This window comes from Ruditapes philippinarum, unplaced genomic scaffold, assembly GCF_026571515.1.
Source record: "Ruditapes philippinarum isolate M1 unplaced genomic scaffold, ASM2657151v2 ctg3698_1_1_1_1, whole genome shotgun sequence".
Taxonomy (NCBI): domain Eukaryota; kingdom Metazoa; phylum Mollusca; class Bivalvia; order Venerida; family Veneridae; genus Ruditapes; species Ruditapes philippinarum.
This window is the reverse complement of record NW_026853399.1, coordinates 53,435-77,486: the sequence shown is the minus strand read 5'-3', so window position 1 is coordinate 77,486 and position 24,052 is coordinate 53,435. Positions and strand designations below refer to the sequence as shown.

The window sequence follows — 24,052 nt, the reverse complement described above, 5'->3', positions numbered from 1 at the left end:
TTGAATTACCTATACAGGTATGTATTGGGTTTTAATCTTGTCCCACATGGATTACAAGATAGAGGACAATAAGCAATTCTTTTCTAACAGCCCTCAAAACAATTGGCAGATCAATGAAAGAAAACAATATATTTTGTAGAAAATACTTGTCAAGTTAAAATGTTTGTTACTTTTTATTAAGATTGAAGGGTTGCTGGATGATGAAGATTTTAAGATGAAGGTGACCAGACAAGAGTTAGAGGACATGTGTGCTGATATGTTTAAACGAGTTACAACTCTCAATACAAGATGCTTTAAAGGCTTCAGAAATAACCATGGTAACTAATCATTGTTTAACAGTTTCTGATATGCAGTTTATGTGATTAGCTTCAAGTGTGTTTTAAGTGCTTTACATTTTAGTACAATATTTCACAACCATAATATGTCACCATTATTTATGCAAGTCATTATCAGCACTAGCAAATAAAGAGTTACAGTGATAATAATAACCAGTGCTTTATACAGGCAGAGATATCAGATGTTATTTTGATGGGAGGTGGCTCAAGAATTCCGGCTGTTCAATCTAGACTAATGGAATTTCTTGGAGGGTGAGCTAATATTTTATGATTTAATTATTTTGCTATATATAAAAAGTGTAGAAAACTTTATTTTATTTTACCTTAACATGCAAAATGTATGAAAATTATAATAAAAGAATCAGTATAATAAAAGTGGTATAATAAAAGTGCCCTCCATGACCAACTTGTTCAAGTTGCTGGCCGTTACTGCTATGTTCTTGAAAATTGCAAGGGACTTTATTTCTTATATATGAGAAAACTATCGAGCGTGCTACAGAAGGTATGTTATTCATTTCCTTCGCCCACTCCTGCTGAAAATAACATTCAGAGTTGCATATCTTAACGTTCTCTACCAGTAAAGCTGAAAAGTCACCATATGACCTATATGGTACCTTTATGGTATCAATTTAACTTTATTCTCAACTAAAAAACAGATTTAGTGAAGGTGAGAGCAAATTTAAAAAAGCCTGTTAACCAACATTATACATAATGTTAGTATCCTCGGATAGTTAAAATTATTTAATAATCACAGGAGGGAGAGATATTGTAATGGTCTTTTGCATGATTTCTATGATTTGTTTATAGGTGGTTAAAATGCAAAGTCTTTGATATTAGAACATAACCTGTTTGAATGCTAGACATAGTAATCTTCTATGAAAATGTTTATAGGGTAGAGCTAGGAAAGAGTTTGAACACTGATGAGGCAGCTGCTATGGGAGCTGTATACCAGGCTGCATATCTAGGCAAAGGGTTTAAAGTTCTCACATTTGGTGTAAAGGAAGCAAATATGTATCCCATTGTGGTATGTATCTCACAAATGACTATATTGTTGGTGACTAATTATGCTTGAAAAATTTAAAAGGAGTCTGTTATAGGTAATGGATTAAGGTCCATTTCCTGCAAAACTATTAATGCTGTTCACTTCAAACTTGTTTTATTTATTCTACTTCCGCCAGAAAAGCTGGAAAGTTGTCATATGAACTATTACTATGCTATGTTGGTGCAACATAAAACCCAACCAAAAAGAAAAGCTCGGTATCAGATTTGAGATTTGCAATAAATTTCTTAAGGCACTTGCCTTGTTGTTGTTTTTTTTGGGGGGGGGGGGGGAATAGAGGTGTTGTTACAGTTATATTAAACAATTAATTAAAATGTGTTTATGATTTACTTTACAATTAACATTTGCAACAAAATTGTTAACAATTGTTTTGTTTGAAATATAATTGTTACTTTGTTGGCTTCCCTAAGGTGGAATTTGAGAAACACAGAAATGAAGACAGCACCGACCCGCCAAAAATCATCAAGAGAACTTTATTTAGTAGAATGAATGCTTATCCTCTGAAAAAAGTCATGACCTTCAACAAACATTACAAGGACTTTAACTTCAATGTCACATATGGTGATTTAGATTTTCTACCTGAAGAAGAAGCTAAGTATGTTGAAGAAGTTTATATTGATCACATTAATGTTGTACAGTAGAAGACAGCTGACTTGCTTTGTTTGCTAATGTTCTCTATTCAAATGATTATGAGCTTGACTTTTTCAAAGAAAAAATGCAAGCTATTTCTGCAGTTATAGTGCTGTTCCCATCGCTCCTGAATTTTTTTTATTTCATACTGGATTAACTTCATTACTTAGACACAACAATCCTTCGGACAAGACTTTCAAGTAGACTAGGTGGAACTTGACCTTGGCTTATAAATGACCTTTAATGTCAAAATATAGATTGTTGCTGTGACTGGCTATAAAACATTTTATGAATGGATTATCTTTGTACTTTGACACAACAGTCCTTAGGTTCTAGAGAGTGATCCAGGCCCTTTTGGTTAAGTTTGCTTTAAATAACCTCAGTGTACAAATTTTATTCAGATTGGGACAAAACAACACACATGACAACACCAACATGTTGAATGCGTCTCATTTTTAGCTCACCTGTCACAAAGTGACAGGGTGAGCTTTTGTGATCACTTTTCGTCCGTCGTCCGTCCGTAAACTTTTACTTTAAATGACATCTCCTCATAAACCACTAAGCCAATTTCATCCAAACTTTACAGGAATGTTCATTTGGTGGTCACCTTTGAAAATTGTTCAAAGAATTTGATTCCATGCAGAACTCTGGTTGCCATGGCAACCAAAAGAAAAAACTTTAAATATCTTCTTCTAAAAAACGTAAAGAGCTAGAGCTTAGATATTTGGCATGAAACATCTTCTAGTGAGTGTTTACCAAGTTTGTTCAAATAAAAGCCCTGGGGTCAAAATTGGCCCTGCCCCAGGGGGGTCATTGATTTTCCCTATATGCACATACCAAAAACTTAAAAAATCTTCTTTTAAAGAACCCAAAGAGATAGAGCTAAGATATTTAGCATGAAACATGTTCTAATAGATGTCTACCAAGTTTGTTCAAATAAAAGCCCTGAGGTCAAAATTGGCCCGGCCCCAGGGGGTCATTGATTTTCCCTAAATGCATATAGTAAAAACTTATAAAATCTTCTTTTAAAGAACCCAAAGAGCTAGAGCTAAGATATTTAGCATGAAACATCTTCTAAAGGATGTCTACCAAGTTTGTTCAAATAAGAGCCCTGGGGTCAAAATTGGCCCCGTCTGGGGGTCATTGATTTTCCTTATATGTGTATAGTAAAAAATGCCATAGGAAAGAATTATTTTTAAATATCTTCTTTGAAAAAAACCGAATAGCTAGAGTTAAGATATTTAGCATGAAACATCTTCTAGTGAGTGTCTACAAAGTTTGTTCAAATAAAAGCCCTGGGGTCAAAATTTGCCCCGCCTCAGGAGACATTGATTTTCCTTATATGTGTATAGCAAAAATTTAAAAATCTTCTTCGAAAAAACCCGAATAGCTAGAGTTTAGATATTAAGCATGAAACATTTTCTAGTAAGTGTCTACAAAGACTGTTCAAATAAAAGCCCTGGGGTCAAAACTGGCCCTGCCCCAGGGGTGTCATTGTTTTTAACTATATGTGTAAAGAAAAAACTTAAAAAATCTTCTTTTAAAAAACCCAACGAGCTAGACCTTAGATGTTTAGCATGAAACATCTTCTTATGGGTGTCTACCAAGTTTGTTCAAATAAAAGCCCTGGGGTTTAAACTGGCCCGCTTCGGGGGGCATATATACAGGTGAGCGACTTCAGGGCCATCATGGCCCTCTTGTTATATTATTGCCAGATCTTCAAAATTGTAAAAGCCACATATTAAGTTATGGAAGCCTTTATTGTCTTTTGCTGGTTTACCTTTTGAAATAAGAAAAGATGAGCATGGACCCCAATCAGCAATGGCTGTTGTCATATTCTCTTTCTAATTGTAGGTTTCCAATATTAACATTTTTGATATTTTAATTCTCATTTCAAGAGAAAGAAAGACAGAAATTATTTTTTAGCTATCATGCATTATTTATATTATTCCTATCTTGCCATCATTTAAGTTTCTTGCATGGTACAAGATTTCAAAATGATAATTTTTATGAGGTGATTTAATATAAGACAATAAAACTTGGATGATTCTATTCTTATAGAATGTTTGGTTTAATATGTGTAACTGTTTGGACTGAAGTAAGGGAATGAGAAATAGTCAGGTTTAAACAAAGTTGATTATTGTCAGGGTGTTTCGTGAGTTACAAAGTCAGATCAGTGAGATAGGTCTACGTGGTTTAGAGGAGATTTACAGTAAACATTCTGATGCCAAAGAAGCCAAAGGGATTAAAGCTCACTTCAAAATGGATGAGAGTGGAATACTAACACTTGATCTGGTAAATAAATGATATGTAGTTTAATAATTTTAGTGTTTCAGAGTGAAGTAACAGTTATTTCAAAAACTGTATGTAGCATCTTCAGAATCTATTCTGTTCTTACTTGTCCATGTTGTCTGCATCTTGAGAACTTCTGTTGCAGAATGGAAAAAAAATATTCTGACTGTGATATGTTTGTTAATTTATTCAGAAAAAGTGTTTATGTTAGTGTTTGTTAATTTATTCAGAAAAAGTGTTCATGTTAGAAAAATGTTACTTTTGGATTTGTTCTCAATGCAGTGTACATATATTTTCAGGTAGAGTCAGTGTTTGAAAAAGAAGACAAAGTAGTTGAGGAGGAATCCACATGGTCCAGTAAGTAAGCTAATAAAAATATAGATTACTCCGATCCTGTACATATGACGCCCAGACCCAGCACCTTATTCGCAAAATAATAGAGCTAATGCAGTCGACCATTTGTCGGCGTCCCTGTGGTTAAGTTTTTGCGTGTAAGCAAGTATCTCCATAACTACTGAAGGGAATGGATTGAAACTTCACACACTTGTTGTTCTCTGTGATTATCTAACATGATTGGCACAAGTCCCAGAAAACCAGTTTATTTCGTGCCGATTCGATTCAATATCAAATATAAGAATTTTAATTTGATTCGGGGTGTCTGAAATCCAATCAAACTTTTGGTGTATCATTGCAGCCCTAATTTGCTCAGATCATTTCTAACTGGAAAATGTTATACAATATGGATGCTCAATTTTCACTTAATGAATATATAAAACCATTACTTTGATGGAAGTAAAAGAACAAAATTAAGGTACTTAGTTTATTTTGGAAAGACCTTAAACCAAAAGAGATTCAAAAGTATCCCTTTTAAGATAAGACAACTGATAGATCCCTAATCTGACCTCTTATTTGAATAACAACACATTTAACCACAAACATTGACATTTGCTCTTTTGTTTAACAAATAGGTTGTGAATTCTTATTGTATCCACTAATCTGATAATTAGAATTAGACAGGTGAAGGATTTATGCATATTTTCAAAAGTTAAAGTATGATATTTAAATGTGTTACAAAACTAGGTGGCACTTTGACCTGGTTTATTTGGTAATACAGAAAGGCCCAAAGAAGTGTGGAATGTACCTTCTAGAGGTAATTGTTTTTGTTTATGTAAAAACACCCAATATCTGTTCTTTTCTCAGTAATGACAATTAGCAATTATTCACAAAATATTACATTTTTAGCTTGAATATTTGAAGAAAGGGGAGAGATAATATTGTACTCACCAAGGTGTTGGCATGGGCATCACACTTTGGTAAAGTTTTTGGGTGCAAGAAACTTCACGCATTTGAATAAGTGTTAAGAAGTTGCATTAATTTCATTGAATTTTTTAGAGCTTACTTTAATTGCTGATTTCCATTATAGCATTGTTTGAAAATTGTTAATGATTTCTTGCGTGTGGAAAACTGTTATGACCTTTTGAATATACATGTAGTAATTAAGCTTTTTTTATGCCCCCTGCCATATAATGGCTGGGGCATATAGTGTTACCCTGTTCCGTCCTTTCCGTTCATTCCGTCCTTCGGTCATTCAATCAACATCAGTTTCCGTTCATTATCTTAAGTAACGGTTGCACATATTCAACTCAAATTTAACATGTGGATAATGTCTATGAGAAAAATACAGGTCAAGGTCCATGGTTTGATGATTTTTGGCAGAGTTATGCACCTTTTACTTTTTGAAAATAATATGAAATTTTCAGTTTTCCGCTCATTATCTCCCAAACGGTATTACACATTCAAACTCAAACTTCGACATATGGTTTATTTCATTAGAAAAATACAGGTCAAGTTAAAATTTGGTCATGGTTAGCACTGATTTTTGGCAGAGTTATGCTCCTTTTTACTTTGAAAGAAAAGAAAATTTCCCAAGTCCATTCCAAATAATATGAAAGTTTTCTGTTTCCGCTCATTATCTCCCCCAACGCTGTGTCATTAACATTCAAAAACTTTATGAAACTTGACAATGGATTACGTCAAAGGAAGGCGCAGGTCAAGTTCGAATTTGGTCATGGTTCAATGATTTTTGGCAGAGTTATGCCCCTTTCACTTTGAAAATAAATTGTCATTTTCAGTTTCCCGTTATTATCTCCCCAACAGTATTAACACATTCAACTAAAATTTGACATATGGATACGTCAAGAATGCGCAGGTCAAGTTCGAATTTGGTCATGGTTCAATGATTTTTGGCAAGAGTTATGCCCCCTGTTTCACTTTGAAAATAAATATTAATTTTCCAGTTTCTGCTTCATTATCTCCCCAACAGTTATTACACATTCAAAACTAAAATTTGACCATATGGATAAGTCCGAAAGAAATGCGCAGGTCAAGTTTGGGATTTTTTCAATGGTTCGAATGATTTTTGGCAGGAGTTATGCTCTTTAACTTTGAAAAAAGGAAATTTTAGTTCCCATTCATTATTTCTCCCCAACAGTTGTAAGATATTCCAACTCAAATTTAAAGATGGATATGTCATAAGAATGCATTGGTAAATTTGGAATTTTTTGTCATGATTTGATGATAGCTGACAAAGTTATCCTCTTGAACTTTGAAAAATTGAATAGTTTTAAAGGGCTTTGGAACTTAAATGAAAAAAATAAATTTGGGTAAAATAGCAAACAAATTTGAAACTAAATATTATAAACATCTGAAATTTTTGGCTGCATGCCGGGGGCTCCGTGGCGTGATGACACATTTCTATTTTTTTAAAACATGTATGTACTCTTTGAGACTTTCTTACTTTTTTACTTTTTGTTTCACAAAAAGTTGAGTGTTAGTGAAATATGCAATGATAATTTCCACAGCTTTGCATTGTGATTGTATGCATGTACTGAGTTTCCAGTGTAATATTGGAAATTCAATAAATGCAATTGTGATAACTTTATGATTGTTAATTTAAAATTTTCAAACTTCCTCTTTCTTAGTTAAACCCAGTTTTCTGCTGAAAAGTTTTGAATAAGTAAGAAGATAAACTAGTAATATTTCCGTAAATATACCATCATAATGTAGAAAAACCAAGCTGAAGAGTGTCATGTGGTAAGTGTCTAGACATTGATTTGTTCATTAATGGCATGAAATTCTTCTTTGGTCAGAGAGTTTTGTTTTTAAGTTACTCAAACTTCTACAGTTTCTGGCAATAAGTATTGATATATCAAAAGTTAAGTTTTGGTTGAAGCTTTTGCTTGGTTTAAGATAGTTTGAATGTATGTTTCATTTGTTTTAAGAGATGTGTTTATACTTTCATTTTTCATTTTGTTATACACAGTCCATAAAGAAATTTTTCTGAGTGTTCGTGAAGTGTACCTAAGTCATCATGGTTTTAAGGATTTTAAAGTCATAAAGAAAAAAAGTGTTTTTTAAATGTCAAAGAATTTTGTTTGAATTGGAAGCTTTTGTAAAATTCCTAATAAAGTAAAAGTGTAAATAATGAAAAATGATTGTGAAATATAGAAAAAAATAACTGGCAGTAGCACAAACCTAAATCTCCTTTACAAAAACAAACCCCCTTTGGGTTACTTAGTTTATACAAAACCCATATAAAAAAGTGCATTTTAATCTTTTGTCTAGAGCTTTGATATTTGGATGAAATATTTACCGATAAACCTCTGCAAAGTTAAATGATTTGGCCGTTAAGTTAAAAATGGTCTTTACCAAATTAATTTTTTTCTGGCTTTTAATTTTTGAAAAACCGAAATAAACCTCTGGGGAAAGTTAAAAGGGGTTAAGTTTAAAAATGGGCACCAAAAATTTTTTCTGGGGTTTAAGTTCAATTTTTATCACAGGGAATGGATTAAGGGCCCTTGGCCTTTTGTTTCCCGGGTTTTTCTGGGTTTTTAGATTGTGATTATTTAGAAGGTGGGACATTTAACAAATTTTTTTACCCCCAAAATGTTTTCTCAAAATTACACAATTTTTTTGGCAGATTTGCAGCGTTTGTTTATTTAGTCTTTTGAGGCATTTTATGATTTAATCCATGCATTGTTGGTTATCCCACGGTTTCTTTCAACTGTTGTTTGGAATCCAAGATTCATGAATCACATAGATAGATTTTGGACAAACTTCAAGGAATTATCTAAAGTGGCATCTGAGAAAGTTTGTTTTTCAAATTTGCTTTAAAATATTGTTTTTGTTTCAGTATTGATCTGGTAATACTTTTTATATGGCGTTACCTAGTAAAGAAAAAATTATCTGCCAAAAAAAAGTTATATTTTTGTGGTAATTATTAAAGGGTAGTGATAAGGTGAGTTTCCCAGACAGGGGAGGAGCAAAAACAGGGATGAAGGACAATTCAAAGGGATAACAAAACCAACCAGTAGACCCGGAAAGCAACAGAGGCACAGAAGGCCAAAAGGTCAGGCCAGTTGTTAACATTAAATCACTAATGTGTGAGAGCGAGATGCTTACACTAATTAAAACCCTCTGTTTTTTCTATAATAACAATTCTTATTTTTTAGCTCTATTGTCACAAAGTGACATGGTGAGCTTTTGTGATTGCAGTTTGTGTGTCTGTGGTCTGTAAACTTTTACTTAAAATAACATCTCCTCATAAACCCCTTATCCAATTTAATCCAATTTTTTTCAGGAATGTTCCTTGGGTGGTTACCTTTGAAAATTGTTCAAAGAATGGAATTCCATGCAGAACTCTGGTTGCCATGCCATAGGAAAGAATTATTTTGAAATATCTTCTTTTTAAAAAACCAAAGAGAAAAAGCTAAGATATTTAGCATGAAACATCTTCTAGTTGGTGTCTACCAAGTTTGTTCAAATAAAAGCCCTGGGGTCAAAATTGGCCCTTCCCCAGGGGGTCATTGATTTTTCTTATTTGTATATAGTAAAAACTTTACAAGAAATTCTTCTCTTAATCTAAAAGAGCTCAAGCTTAGTTTCCATAGCAACATCCATAGCAACTAGTGACTTTATAATAGTCATTGATTTTTCATAGCAAACTGTATATTTTCATAGCAACCAGCAACTTTCCATAGCAACAATTAAATCTACCATTGAAATTCATAGCAGCGATAGCAACCAGTAAAGTTTTTACATGTGCACTATTTCAGATACAAAAATGAACTTTGTGATAGCAGTTTAAGATTCAGATTTTATTTCTGCTTTTATACAATATTACTTGTTCCTTGTCATGGAGAATATTTATATTCAGGTGAGCGATATTAGGGCCATCATGGCCTTATTGTTTTAACATTTCTTTTGAAACATTTAAAGTGGCATTGTGCTCATTCTCTTCAAGTTTAGTTGTATAAGTCACGTATTTCAAAAGATTGACTATTATAACAGTGTTTGACCAATAATTGAATAATAAAGATTGTTTTCTTATAATATTAAAAAAATACCTAAATTATAAAAAAGACTTCCCGCATTCCCTTCTGAAGAATTGAGCGTTAAACCTGGTACATTCTCGAACAATATTTTAATAGAATTTCTGTAAGTTCGTGATTAATTTTTAATTATTTTTTCCAAACTTAAACCCACAATTATGGCAAAATTTTTAAAGTTTTTTAACTGTTCTCCACCTTGACCATTCCACCCTTTACACTTGGGGGTCAGATGATGTAATTTAAGGTCCTTTTGGAGCATCAATGTCTTTAAAAAAAATTTTTATTAAAACATATTATATAAAAAGAAATTAGGATATTGCAGAATTTTGTTATGCTCCAAGTACCCCTTCAATCATTAAATAAATATTCAATATGTGGTAGACGGGATTATTAAGGTACCCAAAAGTTATAATAGGCATATTCAAGTTGCTTTCATATCTAAGATCAAGGCAAAGTAAGATAGACCTAGGCCTAGTTGAAAGATTTCTTAATTTAGCATAAGAACTTTTTAGGTTTTAAACAGGTAACGCCTACATAATATTGGCCACCTTTATGTTCTTCGCCATGTGTTTTTGTAGTATTTTTCAACAGGTAAAGGAGATTCCTATCACCATTATGATATTATAACCAGGTGCTGTTGTTTTTATACTGACTTGACTTTAATTCAGTGCATGTGATTAAATGATTAAAATTTTGTATTATAAGAATTGTGTGATGTTTGTTTTTGTTCACCAACCCTTTGTCCAATGTTTTTTGAAGGTAAATTATTATCAACTGTCTTATATGAAGCAGATATTTTTATTGTCATGTTTGTTAAATTTGAGAATTAAGACCATAAAGAATCCAATAAAAGTAAATGTGATCATTAAATAATGTAACACTTATTGCTGGTCAAATTTTTAATATTGTGGGGAAGATGATACACTACTATTTTGTATGCCCCTGAAGGGTGGCATATTAAAAAATCGCACATACACGCATCCAAGACCCTGTGTTGCGTCAAGAACATGTCCTTCCTCAAAGGTCAAAGTCCAAAACATTCTTTGAAGTTTCACATTATCACAATTAGAAGTTTAAATGGTATCCCCCCGTATTCCATTCTGTCCGGCTGTAATTTTGTCATGCATCCACAAACGCGCATTTTAAAAATAACCCAGGCATAAATGTCTTAAAACTCAAGATGATGTTGTCGGCATAAGAATCATTCCACCTCAAACGAGATCAAGGGGCACAACTAACCCATTTTGAAGTTTCACTTTATCATACAATAAGAGATTTGGTGTCTAGACTGTAACTTTGTCATGCATGGAAAAGGAATTTAAAAAATAACTTGCCACATCAAAGATGATGTGTGCGGCTATGGTGATGTTGTCTGTCTATCCTTTCTCACTTAAAACCAACCCTCCCTGTCCCGACTGTAATTTGTCATGATTGGGGATTTCTGAAATAACCCCTGGCAAAATGTCTCATTCATATGACAACATTGTAATCGCATCCAAGAAAAACCTCCCTTCTTCAAAAAGGTCAAGGGGTCACATTACTTTCTGAAGGTTTCAGGGCCTGCACCACAATGAGATAGATTAATTAGGTTTACAACCCACTTTCCGCTCCGTGTCCGCTATAAACTTGGTCATCGCCATTGAAGAGTTTTGAAAAAAACCTTGGCAACAAAATGTCTACCACATCAAGATGAAGTTATGTGTGTAAGAAAATGTTCCCTCCTCAAGGCTTCCTCAAGGTCACTCCCTAATAGTTTGAAGGGTACTTTATGCTCATAAGAAAGTTTGCAAGGCTCAACACATTAGTTTCCAAACTGTACATTGTCATGCATTGAAGGAGTTTTAATTTATAGCATTGGGGCATTTACATGTCTACACATCAAAAAGATGATGTGTCGGCATCCATGACCTTGTCCCCAAGGTGATAAGTTTGCTGTAAATAGCACTTCATTCCAACAAGAAACAATATTAAGCAATTAGTTACTTTCATTCTCTTTTGTCTTTTCATAATACCTGCAATGCTTTAAGAAACCTTTTCGGGGCGCATTCGCCACCCTGTGCCTCTGACCAGGCTCATTGTTTTTTTTATCATCACTTTCCTAATTACTTGTACATTTAAGTTAATTTAAATTAGATAAAATTTTTTGTGAGAGAATATATGTCTATTTAAAATAGATGTGATATATATTTTTGTGGCTATTAAAGTTTTTGCATGTATATTATTAGGAGGAGGAACTGCCAGCAGAGGGATGAGAAACCGAACACTGATGAAGAAAATGAAGGAAACAGAAAGAAGAAAAAAAGGAAGAAAAAGAAGAGGAAAGAAAACAGAAGATGGGGAAACAAAAGAAGGAAAGGCAGATGAAAAGAAGGAAGATAAAAAGGGTATTACTACTAGAAGACAAGTTGGTGTCTTACTTGTTATAGATGTACAATGATTTACTAGAGTTTGCAGGAGTTTTCATTAAAGTTTTAAATTATCAACTGTATATACTGGTAAATCTGATCTTTATTCTAACATGCTGCACAATATATACCTATTAAACAGATAGAGCACTGAATTATTATATGATATATGCACAGCATAAACACATCATATGACATCAAATATGGTGTCAATAAACCAAATGATGTCAGGAAATTTACTTCTATGTTCATTGTAGTTCAATATATTTTTATTAATTCTCTTTTTAGCTCACCTATCACAAAGTGACAGGTTGTGACAGGGTGAGCTTTTGTGATCGCTTTTCGTCAGGCGTCCGTCCGTTGTCCGTCCGTAAACTTTTACTTTAAATGACATCTCCTCATAAACCACTAAGCCAATGTCATCCAAACTTCACAGGAATGTTCCTTTGGTGGTCACCTTTAAAAATTGTTCAAAGAATTTAATTCCATGGAGAACTCTGGTTGCCATGGCAACCAAAAGAAAAAACTTTAAATATCTTCTTTTAAAAAACCCAAAGACCTAGAGCTTAGAAATTTGACATGAAACATCTTCTAGTGAGTGTCTACCAAGTTTGTTCAAATAAAAGCCCAGGGGTCAAAATTGGCCCCGCCCCAGGGGTCATTGATTTTCCCTATATGCATATAGTAAAAACTTATTAAATTTTCTTTTAAAAAACCCAAATAGCTAAGAGTTTAGATATTAAGCATGAAACATCTTCTAGAGAGTGTCTACAAAGTTTGTTCAAATAAAAGCCCTGGGGTGAAAATTGGCCCCGCCCCGGGGGTCATTGATTACCCTTATATGTGTATAGCAAAAACCTAAAAATCTTATTTTAAAAAACCCAATGAGCTAGAGGTTAGATGTTTAGCATGAAACATCTTCTTGTGGGTGTCTACCAAGTTTGTTCAAATAAAAGCCCTTGTGTTAAAATTGGCCCTGCCGGGGGGGAGGGGGAGAGAGGGCAGAGGTCATTGTTTTTCATTATATGTGTGTAGTCAAAACTTAACATCATGAAACATCTTCTAATGGGTGTCTTCCAAGTTTGTTCAAATAAAAGCCCTGGGGTTTAAACTGGCCCCGCTCCGGGGCCTATATACAGGTGAGCGACCTCATGACCATCATGGCCCTCTTGTTTATTAGCATGTTATAACGGAAATGGATATTAATTCTGTGTACATTATAGTATAATAAGGCATGGTTTTTCATTCAAATTCTTTGTAATTAATCATGATTATATTCTTACACATTTAAAATCAAACCTTACATTATTCTACAACAGTGCATTCAGAATTGATATATATTTTTTAAACAAACAAAAAACAAAGCAAGCAAAAATCATTTTGATTTCTACAACACTGTCAATAAATAATGTTAAACAATCTTGAAGTAATATGAAAATGAAGCAGACCTGGTTCTTTGTAATTGAATTGAAAATATAGTCCAACCCCGTTTATTCGAAGTGCCTGGGACTGAAAATTTACTGCGAATAATCGATGGGTTCGAATAATCGAAATCAGTATATTGTGATTGAAGAAAACTACTCCACTTTGACCAATCATAGCAAAACTTCTGTTTACAACACACATACTTCCTGCAATCAATTGAGAAAAATAAATGATAAAGAAAAGATGCGTAAAATTATTTTATAGGCATTGAAGACATAAATACTTGCATTTTATTCTACATTACATGTATCGTTTCGTGCAAAAATAGAGAAAGTGAGAATTCCTAAAGCCTTGATAATGGCCGTATTGTCACTATGGTATTTAAAGCTAAACTCTGGGGAAGGCTCTGATTTAGTGTTACAATGAATGAAAAAAATGTTTTGGATGTTTTGACAAATTCACATATACAGTATTTATGAAAATTATCTCTGTCATCTTCAAGCAAAAACAGTAACAACATCGGGCACGGTGAATAGCTTTTCATAAAATTTGAACATGGCATTCCTTTTTTTTTAACCCATCTAAATTTTTCTAGGAGGAAGAAGGGGAGAAAAAGCCAAAGATAATTATTGTGAAAGAAAACATTACAGTAGAAACATCAATCACTGATACAAAACCACTTAGCAAAGATAGTCTGAAAGCTTCCAAGAAAAAGTGAGTCATTAAAATCTTTGTTTGTATTTCAGTAAGAATGAATATTGGTTACTAGTAAATAGCTTAACAGAGCACTGCCTTTGTTTAAATGTTTTAAGGTGTAATACTTTGGTTTATAATCAACAAAAAGTGATAAACTTTATTATCTTATTTTAGCATGCTTGAAAAAGGGTGTTATTGAATTGAGGACATATGGTCAGGTGACATAATTTACATTGAAAGTAATTATGCCCCCTTTTGAAAAAAAGGGGGTATATTGCTTTGCACTTGTCGGTCCGTCGGTCCGTCGGTCCGTAGACCAAATGGTTTCCGAGTGATAACTAAAGAACCCTTAGGCCTAGGAACTTCAAACTTGGTATGGTGATTGGTCATGACAAGTAGATGACCCCTATTGATTTTGGGGTCAAGGGGTCAAAGGTCAAGGTCACATTGACCTTGTAAGCAAAAACGGTTTCCGATCAATAACTAAAGAACCTTAAGGCCTAGGAACTTCAAACTTGGTATGGTGATTTGTCATGATCAGTAGATGACCCCTATTGATTTTGGGGTCAAGGGGTCAAAGGTCAAGGTCACATTGACCTTGTAAGCAAAAACGGTTTTCCGATCAATAACTAAAGAACCTTAAGGCCTAGGAACTTCAAACTTGGTATGGTGATTTGTCATGATCAGTAGATGACCCCTATTGATTTTGGGGTCAAGGGGTCAAAGGTCAAGGTCACATTGACCTTGTAAGCAAAAACGGTTTCCGATCAATAACTAAAGAACCTTAAGGCCTAGGAACTTCAAACTTGGTATGGTGATTTGTCATGATCAGTAGATGACCCCTATTGATTTTGGGGTCAAAGGTCAAGGTCACATTGACCTTGTAAGCAAAAACGGTTTCCGATCAATAAGTAAAGAACCTTAAGGCCTAGGAACTTCAAACTTGGTATGGTGATTGGTCATGATCAGTAGATGACCCCTAACGATTTTGGGGTCAAGGGGTCAAAGGTCAAGGTCACATTGACCTCTTGGGTAAAAACGGTTTCCGATCAATAACAAAAGAACCCTTAGGCCTAGGAACTTCAAAACTTGGTATGGTGATTGGTTATGACCAGCAGATGACCCCTATTGATTTTGGGGTTAAGTGGTCAAAGGTCAAGGTCACATTGACCTTGTAGGTTAAAACGGTTTCCGATCAATAACGAAAGAACCCTTAGGCCTAGGGACTTCAAACTTGATATGGTGATTGGTCATGATCAGTAGATGACCCCTATTGATTTTGGAGTTAAGGGGTCAAAGGTCAAGGTCACATTGACCTTGTAGGTAAAAACGGTTTCCGATCAATAACGAAAGAACCCTTAGGCCTAGGGACTACAAACTTGATATGGTGATTGGTCATGATCAGTAGATGACCCCTATTGATTTTGGGGTCAAGGGGTCAAAGGTCAAGGTCACATTGACCTCTTAGGTAAAAACAGTTTCGGATCAATAACTAAAGAACCCTTAGGCCTAGGAACTTCAAACTTGTATGGTGATTGGTCATGATCAGTAGATGACCCCTATTGATTTTGGGGTCAAGGGGTCAAAGGTCAAGGTCACATTGACCTCTTAGGTAAAAGCAGTTTCCGATCAATAACTAAAGAACCCTTAGGCCTAGGAACTTCAAAACTTGGTATGGTGATTGGTCATGACCAGCAGATGACCCCTACTGATTTTGGGGTTAAGGGGTCAAAGGGAAAGGTCACATTGACCTTGTAGGTAAAAATGCTTTCCGATCAATAACTTAAGAACCCTTAGGCCTAGGAACTTCAAACTTGGTATGGTGATTGGTCATGACCAGCAGATGACCTATTGTTTTTAGGGTCAAGGGGTCAAAGGTCATGTAACATTGACCTTGTAGGTAAAAACGGTTTCCGATCAATTAACTAAAAACGCTTAGGCCTAGGAACTTCAAACTTTGTATGATGATTGGTGGTGACCAGCAGATGACCCCTATTGAGTTTTGGGTCAAGGGGTCAAAGGTCAAGGTCATGACCAGTAGATACTTGATAACCTTTATTAATTGTTTGATCACTGGGTCAAAAGTCATGCATAATTACCTTATCACATGAATAATTGGCTGCTGATAGGGGGCATACATGTTTTACAAACATATCTTGTTAATTATGTATATTGCAATAAATATACAATGTTGTTCTCCTTTTTGTTTAACTGAGGTAAAACATATGTGATGACAGAAATTATTGTTTAAATTAAACAAAGACATAGCAAGACAAAAAGCACAGTTGTAAGCAAGAGATTATTATAGAAGTTAAAATACATGGTGGTATGTAGCATAATTATGATACTAATTTACAGATTAGCTGACCTTACAGCCAAGGACAAAGAAAAGAAACTGTTGGAGAAAGCAAAGAATGAGTTAGAATCATTTGTATATGAAACAATGGACAAGTTGTCTCAGGAGATTTATGAGAAATGTTCAACAGAGGAGGAGAGAGAGAAGTACAGTACATTGTTGTCAGAAGCCTCTGACTGGCTGTATGAACAAGAAGAAGATGCACCCAAAGAGGTTGAACTTCTTAATATATTCAAAACAATTCCTTTTCAAAAACAATCAGTATTACAAGAACTTTACAACTTGCCATGTTTGTTATTTATATATGCAAAATAAGCAGGTATTTGATAGTTCACATTGAATATTTTGTAAGCATGTTACTTTCTTAGATTTTGAGGAAATGACACTTCTAAGATAAACAGAAAAAAATTAAAAAAAATCTATATATTGTATCCTTACTATAGAAGTACAGTAAAAACTCTGAAAACCGGACCCTGTCCGGACTTGGCCAAAAGTCCAGTTTTCAGAGGATTCCGGTTTTCAGAGGTTTTATACATTTATTGATAGTTATGATGCATCTGAACAATGACTTTGTTCAATCATTTTGTATTTACTTTTCAACCCTTTTGTCCAAGTCATATTTTAATTTCTTTCTGCAATAAATGTCTTGAGTAATTTTATTATGCAAATCATTAAAACAACATATTGTCTGAAATATATCTGTTTAATCTGTAATAAATGGAATTTAGTATTACTATTTTTGCATATGATTAATATCCAAACAAACTTCAAGGTCAAAATTTTTAGCAAAACAGGAATCATTTTTAACAAAAGTTTCCCAATTCTTTTAGACGTTTTAAATTAAAAAAAAAAAAAAAAACATTTTGAAAAATAATACCTATACAGGGAAAACCCATTTATTATGAAAGAGCTTAGATTTAATTGCCAATAAGAAATTAACACAAACTGACAAGTGTTTTAACACCTGTACAATGTAGATAAAAAGTTAGTAATTGAACATGTCACCAGTTGAGATTATGTTTTAATACACAGAAAGTTGACACGTAAAATTGCTGTCCGGTTTTCAGAGGATTTTTTATGCATGTTTAGCATTAGAAACCATAGAAAATCGTCCGGTTTCCGGAATTCAGAGGTTCCGGTATTCAGAGGATGTTTTTTCAATAAACATATAAGGAGAAAAAACGGGACTTTAAAAATGGTCCGGTTTTCAGAGGATTCCGGTTTTCTGAGGGTCCGGTATTCAGAGTTTTTACTGTATAAATTATAATTTTCACATTTTCCCAAATTAATCTTTGATGAAATAGCTTTGTAATTCTTCATCTTCAAATTACAAATCATTTGCATACAGTCACACATATTTACCACAAAAAGGATTATTTTTATACAAAATATTAGATATGCATTACCTGAAATATTTCATATAATAAAAACACAGATTATCATTTATTTACCTTAAATTTTCAGACATTTATTGACAAACTTAAAAGTTTAAAGAAGGAAACAAAGCAGATGGAGAAAAGAGTGAAAGAATTAAAGGAGCGACCTGAGGCTTTAGCTGCTCTCAACGGCATGCTTAATCAATCTTCTTTCTTCCTTGACAGTATTAAAAATCTATCATCTGTTGAGATAGAAGATAAAGTATTTACTGATGTTGAAATAGAAATATTGGAAAAGTTGATAAATGAGACAGAGGTAGGACATATGCCCATGTTGTGGTTATTTTGTATATTCATTTTTACTTCATAATTAAATTTGTTACTTGAAATTCACACCATTCCCTAGGCTTTATTTTAATATGATTTATTTTAATATGGATATTACAAACAAATTCTATAAATTTCATGTTAGCAAGTTACCATGTGACTTTAACCATAAACAACTTTACAATTTGTTATCACAGGAATGGAAGGAATCAATGGTTAAAGAACAGAGTGCAATTCCAGATTATGAAAAACCTAAATTAGTGGTTGAAGACATTGCCTTTAAAATGCAGGCTTTAGACAGAGAAGTGAAATATTTAATAAATAAAGCTAAAACATTCCGGCCAAAACCGAAGACAAAACCTGCTAAAAATAAAACAGAAACTAATAACACTAAAACAGAAACTAGTGATAAAGGAAATGATTCTGATAGTGCTAAAGAGGAGGTTAAAATAGAAACAGGTTAGTAGTGCTGTATTGTAAAATTTTGTGTTTAATTTGTGTTTAACTACAAATTTGCCATTGAGTTTTCTTACATATGTAGCATGTTTATGACCCTTCAAAACTGATTGCATATTTTATTGTGTTCCAATTTTTTATCTGAAAGATTTTTTTGCAACATCTTTCCAATTTCATTATTTTGTCTGGAAGAGAGATGATAAGAATTGAGTTATTGTCTTTGTTAACTGATATCAGATGTACGTTTTCTATGTTGTATTTTAAGATGATTCAGGGTCATCACAAGAGACAGAAATTCCAGCACCACCAACTGGTGATACAGAACAAACAACAGATCAACAAGGTACCATTGCTTACACTCACTTATTAAGGATGTTTGATTGTTTTATTAGAACCAAAATACAATATCCAGTGTTGCTAATGTGTAACTTCTGAAAACACCTGTAGGACTAGCCAAAAAGTTCGGAATTTGGAAGTTCCGGAATTCAGAAGTTTGGAATTATCTGAACGAGTGGAAACATTTCAAAATCAATTGTTTCAGTGAGACATGATCAAAAATATATGAAGCTGATAAAATTCATAAGAATGAAAAATTAAAGGACTTTTAAAAAGTTTACAACTACATTGTATATTAAATTCATAATTACCTTTAACTGAATTTGTTGATACAAAATCATAATGTGTAATTATTCAGTTCAATATTTTATGTTGTACAAGCTATTAACCTCTAATTTTTGGTTTTTCATCACATTATACTCTTTATTTTTTATTTTTCACTCTTTAATCAAATGTTTGACATGCTTGACAGGTTGTGATTCTAATAGGTGTCAAGATAAATGGTTTCTGCTAATCATTTCGAAGGTTTTACTATCTCAATTATATATTCCTTCACACCTTTTTCAAATTCCGGATTTTGGAAGAAAATTTGATTTGATATAACCTAAATTTTACCAGAAATTCGTTCAGAATTCAGAGGTATTTATTACATTGAAAACAGAAGGATAAATTTCGGGACCCTGAAAAATGTTCGGTTTTCAGAAGTTTCGGGATTTTAGAAGTTCCGGAATTCGGAAGTTACACTGTACTGTTGTATCTCAAAGAGTGATCAGGGGGCATATGTTGTCAAGTGGTTAGATTGATGACCTCAAATATCTTGCCCTTCACTGCTGTTGGTTTAAATCCAGCCAGGTAGTTTAGACTAATTTATGTAAGGGAGCTATCCACTTAGCCTACTGTATGTAAGTCATCATACTATACCAGTCAAGCTGATAATTACCATATGACTTTACTGTGTCATTGTGACTTTAAATGCAACCACCTCATCAATGATATCAATGCCAGATGTATTAGTTGTAGACTTTATAAAGGGATATTTAAGTTTGTTCACTGAATAATTAATATGCCAAACATCACTGTGTTCAAGAATATTTTTGATAATTGGTGCCAGCACAGATTTTGTCCAGATTGAGAAGGTATTTGACATTTCAAACATTGAATAGGGGAAGATGTCTTGTAATATGAATTAACCACTTTTATTTTCTATTTGTAGAAGAAACCACTCAAAAGCCCACAGAAGAACCAAAAGAAAGAAATACGCATAATCCAGAAGATTTATAACGTTGGCTCAATTCTAGTATTAGGTTATAATTTAACAATATGATGGACCACTCCAAGACATTGGCAAAAAAATGGACAAAGCAACTGCAAACAATTTTCCTTGTCATACTAATTGAGTAGTTCAACTTTTCCATTTTAATATATGAACAGAACAGAAATCGGGCTTAATTGTTGATTGATACGAACTTAGAAACATTATCAGTTGTAAACTGTAACAGATTGGGAAGTGTTGCAATGTGTGGGACTTGTTTTAAGAGTAGTGGCATTGCATTTAATCATGTAATATGTTTTTTAATATTTAATTGGGTATATGTATTAAGGGGTACATATTGTATATTTTGTCCTGAACAATAAAGTTGATATTATATAAACAACATATAATAAGTATGGTCTCATAGAAAAGGTGATAATATTGTCGTACTTGGGCAAGAAACTTGCATCTCTCTTGCTGGTCATTGACTCAGTTGTACAGTTTTCTAAACAATTAAATATAACATGTCTGCCACTTAAACATACATACAACAGTTATTTATAAAATCAAAATATTATCATTTGCTCTGTGTTATTTCACTTTTAGTGTCCCACCCATTCAAAAACATTTTTTGAACTAATGGGACCATTTGCATAAAGTGCTATGTTTAATTTAATAGTAGCAGAGATTGCTTTTTGCTAGGTTTTAAGATAAAATAGATGTTAGTTTGTTAAAAATTAAATTGAAAGATGGTCTTTTTGTCGTACTGTATTTATAAAATGATTCCTTGTTTTGAAATTAAATCAGATTTCAATCAGATATTTCATTATAGTTGAGCATGATTTTTACTTTTATATAAAGCAATGGTAAATTTCACATGCTCATGTCCTAAAGAGAGTTCTGAACTTTTTTCTTACTTTAATATGTTTCCTCCCTGTTTTAGTTCCTTTTTTTAAGCAGTATGATTTAAATCTGGCAGAACTGATCAATTTATCAGATTGTCTACAAGTCTTTCAGTGAAAATATGTCCTGATTTAATGTATGATTTCTGTCCTCGCGTAGGAACTTTGTCATGGTCAAAATGATTCATATCAGTATTTAATTACAACAACTGGAGATATCAAGCTTCACAAAGTTGTTGAATAAGTTAAAGGTGAATATTGCTTGTTGTGTGGGCAAGCTATCCAATTACAATACATGTATGTTTGTCTAAACAGAGACTTTTAAGACCCTGTATGATGTAAACAACATGACTTCCATAAACAATTGTGAAGTTGTAAGATGTATTATGAGAGATTATATTTTAGGTATGTTTTGTTCTTCATTCAGCATGTTTCTATTACTAATAAAGATTTTAATTAAAAGTAATGTATTCTCAAAAGTAGATTTTTCACATGATTGGATATTTATGGTTTAAGACAACCAGTAAATTCAAAATAGGTTATTTGGAGTGAAGAATATTTTAATGATATTAGATTATCTATTATCTTCTTGAAAATTATCTAAAATTTCGTGAATATCTCTGGCAATTAGAAATCTTATTTTGAATGGTCTTAAACACTATAATTTAAATAAACCTGTTTCATCTTCATTGAAATCCCAGTGTATAACATAACATTTGTCATTCCATATGTGAGTTTGAGATGAAAATGAGTGCTGCAAGATTTTATCATCTGATATCAAAAACAAGATGTTAATGTTAAAATGTTAAAACAGAGGATTTAGTTATGATACAATAGCTTGGTTGTTTACAAAAGTTTAATAGTAAAAGTTTTATGTAAGTTAATGTACTCGATGTTCTTCCACCATCATATTATTTAATACAATCAGTGCGAAGATGTTCTAGATGTTCTTATAATATTTGACAAGAGTTTAAAATAAAAGCATCTGTTCTATCAGTGAGACATTGTTTTTGTGATGAGTTTGTTATTTGCGAGGTCCTGTACAGAATTTTACAGGTAAACTTATATGTTGTTTTGTCTGAGTTGATTATTTTATGTGTGTAAATGTTGTGTATTATTTCATTAGTTAGATGGTTATTTTACATAGAGGGGAAATGTAAAGCTCAACTATGCTGGGATGATTTTCTTTAGACACTTTTAAAAGAAGATCCACTGATGTCTTAAAATTTAAAAACATAAAATTTGAAATTCTTACTTAGTTTATTTTCGTTAAAATGAAATTTTGCAAGAAATTTATTTAGCCTGGTTTGATTGAAAAGATTGAAAACTTTTTGTCATATTACACATTCTAGGAAAACAGAGTGATGGAATGATCTGAAATATTGTACCAAAGTTGAGACCTACATCAAATGGTACACTTGTCTCGAAAAGGTTATTCCAGTTCTTTCATGTCCTCGCTGAAGTCTCTTTAAATGATTGTCGAAATTGTAAAATAAAAAGCCGTATGTATATAAAACTCTTCAAAAGTGAAACATTTTACTTAACAGACTTGATACTGATCATTAAGAATAATTGTGAATATTTATAACTGGGCATTCCAAAGCCATACTTTCAGGTTGACATTTAAAAAAAGAGGTTTTTGCCATAACTTTTCCTAAAATTGTGAAAGGAATTGTATGAAAGAATTATGAATGGTACTTAGAAACAAAGCGTTTATATTTATAAGTGTGTTTAGCAAAATCATATTTGTAGTTCCATTTTTTATTGTATTTCAAATGTTTAATGTTAAAGTTTCTTACATGAGTTAAGAAATAAAAATATTTTGACCAATATTTGTATAAGATTTGTTATTCTTTCAGGGACTGGTACTGACAGTGATTTGCCACCAGTATAGAGCCCTCTAGCTGTCTCACCAGACTACTGTTGCTACCTCGATCTATTGTGTATGTTGATATTAAATCTCTCAATTTTGATTGAACTGTTTTGAAATCAAATCGGGGGAAATAATATTACACACATTCAGCAGGTTAAAATTGATGTCTGTAGTTTGAAGTTTCAGAAAATTATATCAGAATATGTCAAAACAAGAAATATCTATTCTAAGTATGATAAACATTTGCAATATTTTTTTTATAAGATTCATGAATTCTAAATATTTTTAAAATCTGTATACAAGTTGCCTTGTACAACACTGTATACAAATTGCCCTGTACAACACTGTATACAAGTTGCCCTGTACAACACTCAACACTGTATACAAGTTGCTTTGTACAACACTGTATACAAGTTGTCCTGACCAACACTATACAAATTGTCCTGAACAACACTACAAGTTGCCCTGTACAACACTGCATACAAGATGCCCTGTACAACACTGTATACAAGTTGCCCTGTACAACAATGTATACAAGTTGTCCTGTACAACACTGTATACAAGTTGCCCTGTACAACACTGCATACAAGATGCCCTGTACAACACTGTATACAAGTTGCCCTGTACAACAATGTATACAAGTTGTCCTGTACAACACTATACAAGTTGCCCTGTACAACACTCAACACTGTAGACAAGTTGCCTTGTACAACACTGTATACAAGTTGTCCTGAACAACACTATACAAGTGGTCCTGAACAACACTATACAAGTTGCCCTGTACAACACTGTATACAAGTTGCACTGTACAACACTGTATACAAGTTGCACTGTACAACACTGTATTCAAGTTGCCCTGTACAACACTGTATACAAGTTGCCCTGAACAACACTATAGAAGTTGTCCTGAACAACACTATACAAGTTGCCCTGTACAACAC

General features: G+C 33.0%; 1 pseudogene; it reads left to right on the top strand.

Moving 5' to 3' along the window:
- The first annotated feature begins 181 nt into the window (after positions 1 to 181).
- LOC132736767 (hypoxia up-regulated protein 1-like) lies at positions 182 to 23,070 on the top strand (annotated as a pseudogene).
- Positions 23,071 to 24,052: the final 982 nt, after the last annotated feature.